The sequence below is a fragment of the Triticum dicoccoides genome, chromosome 6B, assembly GCF_002162155.2.
Source record: "Triticum dicoccoides isolate Atlit2015 ecotype Zavitan chromosome 6B, WEW_v2.0, whole genome shotgun sequence".
Taxonomy (NCBI): Eukaryota; Viridiplantae; Streptophyta; class Magnoliopsida; order Poales; family Poaceae; genus Triticum; species Triticum dicoccoides.
Genome location: NC_041391.1, coordinates 589,071,969 through 589,085,692, shown reverse-complemented (window position 1 = coordinate 589,085,692; position 13,724 = coordinate 589,071,969).

Here is a 13,724-nt window from a genome sequence, read left to right as displayed (position 1 = left end):
TGCTATGCTAGTTGCTTCGTTCTATCGCTTTGCTCCGTTACCTATCATTTGCTCTTCAAGCCTCCCAAATTGCCATGAACCTCTAACCTTTGACACCCTTCCTAGCAAACCTTTGTTTGGCTATGTTACCGCTTTGCTCAGCCCCTCTTATAGCGTTGCTAGCTGCAGGTGAAGTTTGAAGATTGCTCCATGGTGGACAGGATTTTGTTGGGATATCACAATATCTCTTATTTAATTAATGCATCAATATATTTGGTAAAGGGTGGAAGGCTCGGCCTTATGCCTAGTGTTTTGTTCCACTCTTGCCGCCCTAGTTACCGTCATACCGGTGTTATGTTCCCGGATTTTGCGTTCCTTACGCGGTCAGGTGATTTATCGGACCCCCTTGACAGTTCGCTTTGAATAATACTCCTCCAGCAAGGCCCAACCTTGGTTTTACCATTTGCCTCACCACCACCTACATTTCCCTTGGGAGTAATTAACCCGAGGGTCATCTTATTTTAGCCCCCCCGGGCCAATGCTTGTCTAAGTGTTGGTCCAAACTAGAGCACCGTGCGGGACCATCCCTTGGCAACTTGGGTTACGTCGGTACCTGTACACTTAGCTTATCCGGTGTTGCCCTGAGAACGAGATATGTGCAGCTCCTATCGGGATTGTCGGCGCATCAGGCGGTCTTGCTGGTCTTGTTTTACCATTGTCAAAATGTCTTGTAAACCGGGATTCCGAGTCTGATCGGGTCTTCCTGGGAGAAGGAATATCCTTCGTTGATCGCGAGAACTTATCATGGGCTAAGTTGGGACACCCCTGCAGGGTATTATCTTTAGAAAGCCGTGCCCGCGGTTATGTGGCAGATGGGAATTAGTTAATGTCCGGTTGTAGATAACTTGACACCAGATCCGTATTAAAATGCATCAACCGCATGTGTAGCCATGATGGTCTCTTCTCGGCGGAGTCCAGGAAGTGAACACGGTTTCTTGGGTTATGATTGACGTAAGTAGGAGTTCAGGACCACTTCTTGATCATTGCTAGCTTCACGACCGTTCCGCTTGCTCTCTTCTCGCTCTTATTTGCGTATGTTAGCCACCATATATGCTTAGTCGTTGCTGCAACCTCACCACTTTACCCCTTCCTTTCCCATTAAGCTTTGCTAGTCTTGATACTCATGGTAATGGGATTACTGAGTCCTCGTGGCTCACAGATTACTACAACAACAGTTGCAGGTACAGGTTTATGCGATGATCATGACGCGAGAGCGATGTTTACTTGTTTTGGAGTTCTTATTCTACTTCTTCGATCAGGGGATAGGTTCCAGGTCGGCAGCCTGGGCTAGCAGGGTGGATGCCGTTTGAGCTTCTCTTTGTGTTTCATCCGTAGTCGGATGTTGCTCTTGTAAGATGATGTTGTATTCGTGTGGCATTGTATGCCTCTTGTATGTATCCCCACCTATTATGAAATGTTGATGTAATGATAGGGTCGCATATTGGGCGTGACATATAGCCACAAAAACCAATCGGGGCCGTGTTCCGGCACCCTGTCGGACGGGGGATCCCTCACCGGTGGCCATCTTCATCATCCCGGCGCTCTCCATGATGAGGAGGGAGTAGTTCACCCTCGGGGCTGAGGGTATGTACTAGTAGCTATGTGTTTGATCTCTCTCTCTCTCTCGTGTTCTTGAGGTGGTACGATCTTGATGTATCGCGAGCTTTGCTATTATAGTTGGATCTTATGATGTTTCTCCCCCTCTACTCTCTTGTAATGGATTGAGTTTTCCCTTTGAAGTTATGTTATCAGATTGAGTCTTTAAGGATTTGAGAACACTTGATGTATGTTTTGTGTGGGATACCCGTGGTGACAATGGGGTATTCTATTGATTCACTTGATGTATGTTTTGGTGATCAACTTGCGGGTTCAGTGACCTTGTGAACTTATGCATAGGGGTTGGCACACGTTTTCGTCTTGACTCTTCGGTAGAAACTTTGGGGCACTCTTTTAAAACTTTGTGTTGGTTGAATGGATGAATCTGAGATTGTGTGATGCATATCGTATAATCATGCCCACGGATACTTGAGGTGACATTGGAGTATCTAGGTGACATTAGGGTTTTGGTTGATTTGTGTGTTAAGGTGTTATTCTAGTACGAACTCTATGATAGATCGAATGGAAAGAATAGCTTCGTGTTATTTTACTACGGACTCTTGAATAGATCGATCAGAAAGGATAACTTTGAGGTGGTTTCGTACCCTACAATAATCTCTTCGTTTGTTCTCCGCTATTAGTGACTTTGGAGTGACTCTTTGTTGCATGTTGAGGGATAGTTATATGATCCAATTATGTTATTATTGTTGAGAGAACTTGAACTAGTGAAAGTGTGAACCTTAGGCCTTGTTTCCTAGCATCGCAATACCGTTTGTGCTCACTTTTATCATTAGTTACCTTGTTGTTTTTATAATTTCAGATTACAAAAACTTATATCTATCATCCATATTGCACTTGAATCACCATCTCTTCGCCGAACTAGTGCACCTATAAAATTCACCATCGTATTGGGTGTGTTGGGGACACACGAGACTCTTTGTTATTTGGTTGCAGGGTTGTTTGAGAGAGACCATCTTCATCCTACGCCTCCCACGGATTGATAAACCTTAGGTCATCCACTTGAGGGAAATTTGCTACTGTCCTACAAACCTCTGCACTTGGAGGCCCAACAACGTCTACAAGAAGAAGGTTGTGTAGTAGACATCAAGCATCTATCAAGCAATTGGCGATGACTAGGTCATCTATATATGAGTATATTGACTTAGGAGTCAAATGAGACCATTTGATCATAGGTCATACTCATCGTTTAAGCACAAGTGGGCTTACCACTTTTACATAAAGCATTGTTGTGTTCACACCATTAGAGTCGCTTTAGCTCAATTCTTAGAGTAAATCTCCCCCTAGATGTGATATCCCCCCTAAGAGGGATGAACTAACCTTGGGTTTTGTCGATGATGACTTCATGTAGATGTTGAAGATGTGGATGCTCATTGTTGATGTAGATCATTTGAAGCAATCCATTGGAGTGAGTTGTCCCTTGCCTTACAATGATGGGTTCGTCCCACAATGAACAAACAAGGATATCCATAGACATAGAGTGAAGCACACACATGATGATGTCCATGAAAGCATTAGGTTACCTTGTCCCTTGCCTTACCAACAAGAGAGTTTGTGACTCCTTGAACTAGTGCAAGATGTAGAAGTTTTTTGCACTTGTCCTTGCCAAAATGAATATGAGTGAAGTATGTCGGCGGAGTCACCCTCAAGAACTCTCTTGTTCTTCTTCTTCGGGATCCACATCATCTTTATGGGAATCCTTGGAGTTGTAGATGTACTTGATGAATTAGAACTTGATGTAGTCTTGGGGACCCACTTGACCAAGGCCTTCGGAGCATCTTCAAATGCATCAATCTCCTCTTGAAGCTTGTCCTTGCCTTTTAGCTTGTGGTCTTGTGGTGGAAGATCATCTTGAGCTTGTGTCCCCTTGAAGGAAGTAGGGTCATACTTCTCTTGTTGAGGAATAAACTTTCTCTTGGGGTATTGATCTTCTTCCCACTCATCTCCATTGGCATTGAACTTTCATTCAAAACCAACACCTTGATTCTTCCGGTGCCTTCCTTTCTTGAGTAAAATTTCCTCAAATTGCTTACTTCCAGCAAGACTCTTGTAAACACCTTTCTCTATAATTCCCTTCAATAAGCTATTCTCTTGCTCAAGTGTAACTTGTTTAAGAGAATCATTAGTGGAATCAAGAGAATTACTAGAAGCAACAAATTGGATTTAGCATGATTATTGTTACAACTAGAAGAAGAGTCCTTCTTGTTCTCGTTGCTAGGTTTTACTTGTGGCATGTAAGTAGACAAGAGTAAACACTTGGCAATGTAAGAAGAACTTTTCTTCCGAAGATCATCATTGATGGCCTTTAAGAACCCATGTTCTTGCTCAAGATTGAGCTTTTTGAAGCATACCTTCTCATGAGTCTTTAAAAGTTCTCGATGATCTTCTAAAGTAGTTTCATGAGCTAAATTAAGAGTGTTTAGTTCTTTAGTTAGATGCTCAATCTCCTTCTTGTCATTGTATTTCATTTTATCTTGTTTATCATGATTAATTGATGTTTCATCATAGTATTCATCACTACAGTTGTTAACAAGTAAATCATCATCACCTAGCAAATCATCTTCATCACTATTGAAATCAACATACTCGGGGTGTAATACCTTGGGGCCTTTAGCCATGAAGCTTCATCTGATTCCTTCATTAGATGAGTCAAATATGTCATAGGAGTTGGTTCACACAAGTGCTAGACCGACAACACCTTCATCTTGACTATATTCGGAGTCGGAGTGATAACTTCTCTCGGACTGGTGGTCGGAGTCGGAGACGGATACCCATTCACCAACATGAGCTTGATGTATTCGTTTTGTGTAGCTCCTTGATGTCTTATCCTTCCTTTCTGAATCCTTGCTTCTATGAGAGGTTCTTCTTTCATAGCGATCATCTCTACTCCTTCTCTCTCTTGGAGGTGATTCTTCCCTTTTGCTTCTTATTTTAGGTGAGTCTTCTCTTCTTTTGTAGGGAGCCGTACACTCATTGGAGTAGTGTTTGGGTCTTCCACAATTGTAGCAATTTCGCTCGCGACTAGAAGATCTTTTGTCATTGTAGGACCTTGACTTGGAACTTCTTTCCTTGCTTCTAATCTTGTAGAATTTGTTGAAGTTCTTCACCATTAATCTCAATTCTATTGAAGGCTTGTTTCTCATTTGATGATGTAGGAGCATCACATGAGGCTTTGTAAGCACCACTAGACTTGTTGTGAAGCTCTTCTTTGTCCTTGAGTGACATCTCATGAGCAACAATTCTTCCAATGACTTCGGTTGGCTTGAGATCTTTGTAATTTGGCAAAATTTGGGTCAATGTGCACATGGTATCATATTTTCCATCCAAGGATCTTAAGATCTTCTTGGTGATGAATTTGTCACTCATCTCTTCACTTCCTAATCTGGCAGTCTCATTTGCGATGAGAGCAAGCCTAGAGTACATTTCGGCGACACCTTCACCATCCTTCATTTTTAACTTGTCAAGTTGACTTTGGAGCACATCCAACTTGGATTCCGTGACGGACTCGGTACCTTCGTGCATATCAATCAAAGTATCCCAAATTTCCTTTGCATTCTCAAGACGGCTGATTTTGTTGAATTGTTCGGGGCACAATCCATTGAAGAGGATATCTCAAGCTTGAGCATTATATTGCAACATCTTCAATTCTTCCGGGGTAGCCACACAGTTTGGTTCTCTCCAATCAAAGAATTTACCTTGCAAGCCAATACACACAATACCCCAAATGGCGGGGTTATGTCCAAGAATATGCATTTTCATCTTATGTTTCCAACTAGCAATATTAGTACCATCAAAGTAAGGACCTCTACGGTGGTAATTTCCCTCGCTAGACGCCATACTCTCCTAGGTTGTGAAACCTAGGCTATGATCACCAAAGCTATGGAAATCAAGGAAAATGGAGACCAAAGCTCTGATACCACTTGTAGGATCGAAAGTATGTCTAGAGGGGGTGTGATTAGACTACTTAACCAAATACAAAACTCACCTTTTCCCAATTTTAGTTCTTGGCAGTTTTTAGCAACTTAGCACAAGTCAAGCAATCTTAATACAATTCAAGCAAGCATGCAAAGAGTATATAGGCAGCGGAAAGTAAATCATGCAACTTGCAAGAAAGTAAATGGGAGGAGTTTGGAGGGAGCAAACACAATGTTAACACAGAGGTTTTTGGCGTGGTTCCGATAGGTGGTGCTATCGTACATCCACATTGATGGAGACTTCAACCCACGGAGGGTAATGGCTGCGCGAGTCCACGGAGGGCTGCACCCACGAAGGGTCCACGAAGAAGCAACCTTGTCTATCCCATCATGGCCATCGCCCATGAAGGACTTGCCTCACTAGGGTAGATCTTCACAAATTAGGCAATATCCTTGCCCTTACAAACTCCTTGGTTCAACTCCACAATCTTGACAGAGGCTCCCAAGTGACACCTAACCAATCTAGGAGACACCACTCTCCAAAAGGTAATAGATAGTGTGTTGATGATGAACACCTTGCTCTTGTGCTTCAAATTATAGTCTCCCCAACACTCAACTCTCTCTCACACAGATTTGGCTATGGTGGAAAGATGCTTTGAGTGGAAAGCAACTTGGGGAAGGCTAGAGATCTAGATTCATATGGTAGGATTGGAATATCGTGGTCTCAACACATGAGTAGGTGGTTCTCTCTCAAAAAATGAGTAGTGGAAGTGTAGGTTTGTTCTGATGGCTCTCTTCATGAATGAAGAGTGGGTCGAGGGGTATATATAGCCTCCACACAAAATCTAACCGTTACACACAGATTCCCAAACTCGATGGGACCAAATCATCAAACTCGGTCAGACCGATCCATGTATAAATGTGAACGTTAGGATTTATGGTGGGACGGAAAACAACAACTCAGTGGGACCAATGTGCTAGGGTTAGGGCATAACTTGATCTCGGTGAGACCGATCACATAAACTCGGTGGAACCGATTTTAGTAATTGGCAAACAGAGAGTTGGTCAGGCAAACTCGGTGGGACCGATCCGCTCGTTTCGGTGAGACTAAGCGTTACGAAAAGGAAATAGAGAGTTTGCATTGCGAACTCGGTGGGACCGATTGCTCATTGCGGTGAGTCCGAAATGTTACGAAGGGAATTAGAGAGTTTGCAATCCCACCTCGGTGAGACTGAGATCCCTATCGGTGAGACCAAAGTGATTAGGATTTGTGGCTATGGCTATGTCAAATGAAACTCGGTGGCGCCGGATAGATCAAATCAATGGGGCCGAATTGGACTTTTTGGTTTAGGTCATATGTGGAAATGAGAAAGTGGTTGAGGGTTTTGGAGCATATCACTAAGCATTTTGAGCAAGTAATCCATTAAGCAACATCTCATCCCCTTTTTATAGTATTGACTTTCCTATAGACTCAATGTGATCTTGGATCACTTAAATAGAAAATGTAGAGTCTCGAGCTTGTTTCTAACATGTATCCTTTGCATTTTGAGGGGTCCACATCTGTAGTCCATGCCATGCCAATCATTGAACTTTCTGAAATGATTATCTTGAAAGATCATTAGTTCAATGAGATATAAGTTGTTAAGAATTACCAAAACCACCCAGGGATTAGTTGCACTTTTAGAAAGGCAGCTTGGAAATCCGGCCAAGTGATGACTATTCTAGTAGGTAGGGTTTGCCTGTGGCTGTCCCACCATTGAGCAGCGGGGCCCTTAAGGAAGAAGGATGTGAAGGTGACATAGCTGGAAGGGGCAACACTAGCAGATTCCATTTCATACGTGATGTCACGGAGCAAGTCATTAGCATCAAGGGGCTGAGTTGAGCTGCGGTAGCTCGACAAGTTGAGGTGCATGAAGTCCTGCAGAGTTATTCGGGCTGACTGTTGATTCATATTCGGACGAGGAAACTAAACCACCATTCCTTCCATGAACTGGCAGTTCAGCTCAAACTGTTGTATCATTCCGGCCAAGAATTTGGGCGGTGGTGGATCGTTGGCACCACGACCACAACTAATGGGTCTAACCATCCTGCTAACATGTAATGCAGGTAGTTCAGCATCGAGCATTTGTAAAGACAAAGGATCATTCATGATGAAACATGCATAATGAAAGAGGTACGATGGATACCACAAGGTAGTCAACACGACAGTGTGTGTACTATTCCAGATACTATTCTAACAAATAACTATGGCTTATCCAACTTTGGGGTGAGTGTTGTCACGGGATCATAATGTTAAAGTTAGTAAATTCGTTTAACCCGGACTGAAGAGAGATCAGAGTCCCAGAGCATAGGCAAGGAGTAAATGATCCTAATACCACCCAATGGCGACGTGGGCCCGTAAGACACACAACCATGTTAGTAAAAGTTTTTCAGTGACTAGACTCAACTTCGGCCAAGGAGTTGGAAAGGGGGCTACCTATAGGTAGTTGGCTTTGATACCAACTTGTGACGCCCCGATTCAATCGTACACTAATCATACACGCAAAGGTGTACGATCAAGATCAGGGACTCATGGGAAGATATCACTACACAACTCTAGACACAAACTAAAATAATACAAGATTTATATTACAAACCAGGGGCCTCGTGGGCTCGAATACATAAGCTCAAATACAAACTACTCAACGGAAGCAACAATATCTAAGTACAGACATAAGTTAACAAGTTTTCCTTAAGAAGGCTAGCACGAAAGCAACATCGATCGAAAAGGCAAGGCCTCCTACCTGGGAGCCTCCTAACTACTCCTGGTCGTCGGCGTCCATCACGTAGTAGTAGGCACCCTCGGGATAGTAGTAGTCATCGACGGTGCCATCTGGATCCTGGGCTCCACCATCTGGTTGCAGTATCCGAGAAGAATGGAAAGAGGTGTAAAATGGGGAGCAAAGCAACCGTGAGTACTCATCCAAAGTAATCGCAAGCAAGGATCTACACTACATATGTATCGGTATCAATGAAATGGGTAGTATCCATGGACGGAACTGCAGAATGCCAGAAGAGAAGGGGAAAGCCTAGCCTATCAAAGAATAGCATCTTCAAGCAGCACCAAGCATCTTACGGCAATCAAAAGAGTATAGAATAGCCGTTTATATTTAACAAACATGTTGTAGAAATAACGCCCAAAGATCCTTCCCCGACTCCCTGTGGGAAAGCAATCTCGGAGCCACATATCCATTACATGCCTCAGCATTCAATATCCATTTCTAGTTGTATCGATCGGGATACAACTCCGAGCATCCGTTACCGTGGACCCGACTATTTGAATAGATAAAACTTCCCTCCAGGGGTGCACCAACTTACCCAACATGCTTGATTAACTCTGGCCGGACACACCATCAGGTCATGACCGCCCTCGGCCGATCAACACACTGTAGTCCTACCTAGGCTCAACAGAGAGGCCAGCATGCTGGTCTACATCCTTAACGCGTAGGGGTCTTGGGCCCATCGCCCTTTGCACTCCTGCACATTGCGTGGGTGGCCAATGAGCAGACCTAGCTACCTCCTTAAAAAGGCAGGTGCTTACGCAGTCCAACCCGGCATGCGCCACTCCATCACTGACGTTCGCTGAGCTTTCGGATGATACATACGAGGCATAGTGCCCATACTTATTCTCGCGTGGTGGTTAGTGCAAAAAAGGCCAAAGGCCTACTCAGATCTAATATCCAAAATTTTAGTGAATTAGGAGCGCACAGTAATGAGCAGAGACTCACGATCAATGTGACCCCATCGCCCCATCTCATGGACTTGCGGCAAGGGCTAAGAATGCCCGTCCACGCCACATAGTTATCTCATGGGCACCTTCCAGGTCAACCCAACTACACATCACTCGCAGGTATGCTCGCGCGGGTACCCCTCAGGGCCGAACCGACTTTACTATCATGGTTATGTGGTAAAGCCATAGTAACCTTGTGTCCAAAACACCAAGGGGGAACCCTGGGGAATCACCCTCGATGGAATTTCACCTGATGTAATCATCAATGTGAACCTAGGAGGAATCACCTTCGAGGTCCACTCTTGAGGAGTTGCACGACAATGTCGTTATCGGGAGTGGTGAAGGAGGAATCACCCTCGATAACCACAACCGATGAACTAACCTACAAGGTTAACATCAGAAGTCTTGATGAGGTATCACCCTTGGCACTCGATAGTAACCCAGTTGTGTCGTACAACAAAGGGGGTGATGTGCGGTGTCGGGGCCTGGACGTTGATCACGTTGACCGAGTCGTCGAACATAAAGCGGGGGCAACTAGGACAAGGTGGGGTCACTAATGGATCTCTAACCGACATATACTAAGCAGTTTAGAATAATCAGGTAAGGTATGAAAGTAGGTAATGAAAATAGGCTATGCATCAGAATAGGATCATACAAAAGCGGTAGTAGTTCTGATGCAAGCATAAGAGAGAAGGGAATGGGTGATATCGGAATGAACAAGGGGCTTTTCTTGCCTGGTTGCTCTGTGGCAAAGGCACGGTCGTCAGTGGTGTCGTCGGTCTCCGGAGCTACGTTGGTCTCAAGGTCTACGTTGGTACCGGATCTACCAAGAGGGAAGAGGGGGAGGAAACAGATAAATACACAGCAAACATATGCAACACATAGCATGTCATGCTATGGTGCAGTGCAGGGTTGCCTACAGATATCTCTAAGCCATATTAGTTATTTTAGGATTAAAGTTGGAGTTATTAACCGGTATATATGCACTATACATTTACTGGAAACAGAAGGAAAGTTATGGTTCACCTACGTATAGGGTTCCGTCATGGAAACATATAACACAATCGGATTTGTCTTGTTTTTCTGATAAACTTGCATATAGAAAGTTTTTCGATCCGAGCTACGGTTTATTTCCTACGAATTTCTAAAGTTTTTAGCATTTTCTGAATTAATTAAACTAACAAAAATGAGATATTGCATTAGCAGTGATGTCAGCATTACGTTAGCAGTTAGCTGACCTGCTCACTGGTAAAACTGACAGGTGGAACCCACATGTCAGCCTCAAAGGCTTTAACATTGATTAAAGTTAAACTAACAGAGTTATTTATCTGGTGGGCCCAGCCTATCAACGACTGGGTTAATTAATAGATTATCTAATTACCTACTGATAGTGATTAACTCGAACGGGGGCCACATGTCAGCTACAGAAGGAACAGTAACCAGCATTGACTAAAGTCAACATAGTCAAACTAACGCAGTGGGTCCCACCGGCAATCTCACTGGGGGTGGACCTGATGTCTACTAGAACTACGTTGGTATTTCCCCAAAGAGGAAGGGATGATGCAATATAGCGACGATAGGTATTTCCCTCAGTGATGAGACCAAGGCTATCGAACCAGTAGGAGAACCACCTCACACCACGTAAACAACACCTGCACACAAATAACAAATACTCGCAAACCGACGTGTTAAAGGGATTGTCAATCCCTTTCGGGTACGACGGCTCAAGATAGGAAAATAACGTTAGGTAAAAGTGGTAGATAGGATAAATAGATCGCGAAACAAATAAATTGCAGCAAGGTATTTTTGTATTTTTGGTTTAATAGATCTGAAAATAAATGCAAAGGAAAATAGATCGCAAAGGAAAATATGATGAAAAGAGACCCCGGGGTCGTAGGTTTCACTAGTGGCTTCTCTCGAGAAAAATAGCAAACGGTGGGAAAACAATTACTGTTGGTCAATTGATAGAACTTCAAATAATCATGACGATATCCAGGCAATGATCATTAGATAGGCATCACGTCCAAGATTAGTAGGCCGACTCCTGCCTGCATCTACTACTATTACTCCACACATCGACCGCTATCCAGCATACATCTAGTGTATTAAGTTCATGAGAAATGGAGTAATGCAATATGAACGATGACATGATGTAGACAAGATCCGTTTATCTATTGAGAAGTTATAGATCCCATGTTATTATCCTTAGTAGCAACGATACATACGTGTCGGTCCCCTTTCTGTCATTGGGATCAAGCACCATAAGATCGAATGCACTACAAAGCACCTCTTCCCATTGCAAAATAAATAGATCAAGTTGGCTAAACAAAACCCAAATATCGGAGAAGAAATACAAGGCTATAAGCAATCATGCATATAAGAGATCAAAGAAGACTCAAATAACTTTCATGGATAAAAACATAGATCTGATCATAAACTCAAAGTTCATCGGATCGCAACAAACACACCGCAAAAAGACTTGCATCATATGGATCTCCAAGATAACACTGTAATTGATAATCAAGAGAGAGAGAGAGAGAGAGAGAGAGAAAGAGAGGAAGCCATCTAGCAACTAACTACGGACCCTTAGGTCTACAAAGAACTACTCACGCATCATCGGAGAGGCACCAATGGAAGTGGTGAACCCCTCCGTGATGGTGTCTAGATTGGATCTGGTGGTTCTGGACTCAGCGGTAGCTGGAGTTCATTTTCATCGACTCCCATAGGGTTTCTGGAATATTGGGGTATTTATAGAGCAAAGAGGCAGTTCAGGGGGCACTCGAGGTGGGCACAACCCACTAGGGCGCGCCTGGGCCTCCTGGCGCGCCCTGGTGGGTGCTGCTCCCCTCGAGCCACCCCAGGTGCTTTCTTGGCCCACTGGATGTCTTCTGGCCCAAAAGAAATCCTCCAGGAGTTTCGCTGCATTTGGACTCCGTTTGATATTGATTTCCTGCGATGTAAAAAACATGCAGAAAACAACAATTGGCACTAGGCACTATGTCAATAGGTTAGTACCAAAAAGTGATATAAAATGATTGTAAAACATCCAAGAATGTTAATATAACAACATGGAACAATCAAAAAATTTAGATACGTTGGAGATGTATCAGTATCCCCAAGCTTAATTCATGCTCGTCCTCGAGTAGGTAAATGATAAAAAAGAATTTTTGATGTGGAATGTTGCCTAACATGTTCATCACATTTCTTTTCTTTATAGCATGGACATATGGACTTTTATATGATTCAAAGCAATAGTCTAGTTTTGACATGAAGACTTTAATACTCAAGCATACCAACAAGCAACCATGTCTTTCAAAATATCAGCACTAAAGCAAGTTATCCCTCACCCATCATGCTTGATCATTGATCCATTCATGAAACACACTCGAATATTAGCTACACCCAATGCTCAAATACGATCATAGTGCCCCTTAGTTGGTGCTTTATAAGAGAAGATGGAGACTCAAGTTCAAAATAAAAATTGCATAAGTAAAAGAAAGGCCCTTCGCGGAGGTAAGTGGTGATTTGTAGAGGTGCCAGAGCTCAAAGCTTAAATTGAGAGATAAAAAATATTTTTTAGAGGCATACTTTTCCCACCAACGAAAACGACTTGGAGCATCCTAACACTTTCCATGCTAGATACATCATAGGCGATTCCCAAACAGAAAATAAAGTTTATTCCTTTTTCCACCATTACTTTCACTTTCCATGGCTAACCATATCCACGGGTGCCCTCCATACCAACACTTTCCAAGGAATTTATTATTTGACAACATAAAGTAAATTCATTTTTCATTTCGGGACTAGGCATCCCTAATACCTTTGTCGTACTCTCGTGCAATGACAAGTGAATAAACCCTCATCGTGAGAATAACACATCTAGCATCACTACAAAAGAAGACACATCCGTGACATTTTGGGCCGAACGAATTTTTTTCCTGTCATACTTATGACACTTCTATGACGATAATTGTGACAAAACTCGGTATCATCATAGATGTGGTGGGATCCTACTTCTATGATAAAAAATCATGACAGACAATGGGCTTTTCATCCTAGGCGGGCCGGAGACGCAGTTGCATGACATTCTTTGGGCCGTCCATGGCGGAAAAAACCGTGGTAGAAGCGAGGGCGAGGAAATTTTCGGGGTGTTCCCGGTTACGGTGCGTGGTCGGTGGCCGAGTGATGCTCGTTTCTCTCGTACACGTACGCGCATGTGTGCGAGGCGTTGGGCTCTAACTGAACCCGAGCGAGGCGTCGCCTAACTCAACCCGAGCGATTGCAGTGCAGGCTACGCGTTACTGAACCCGAGCGATCGAGCGATTCCTTTGCTACTGCTGCTAACTGAAGCCGATCGATGCTGCCTCTGGATGCATAGTGAGTGTTAC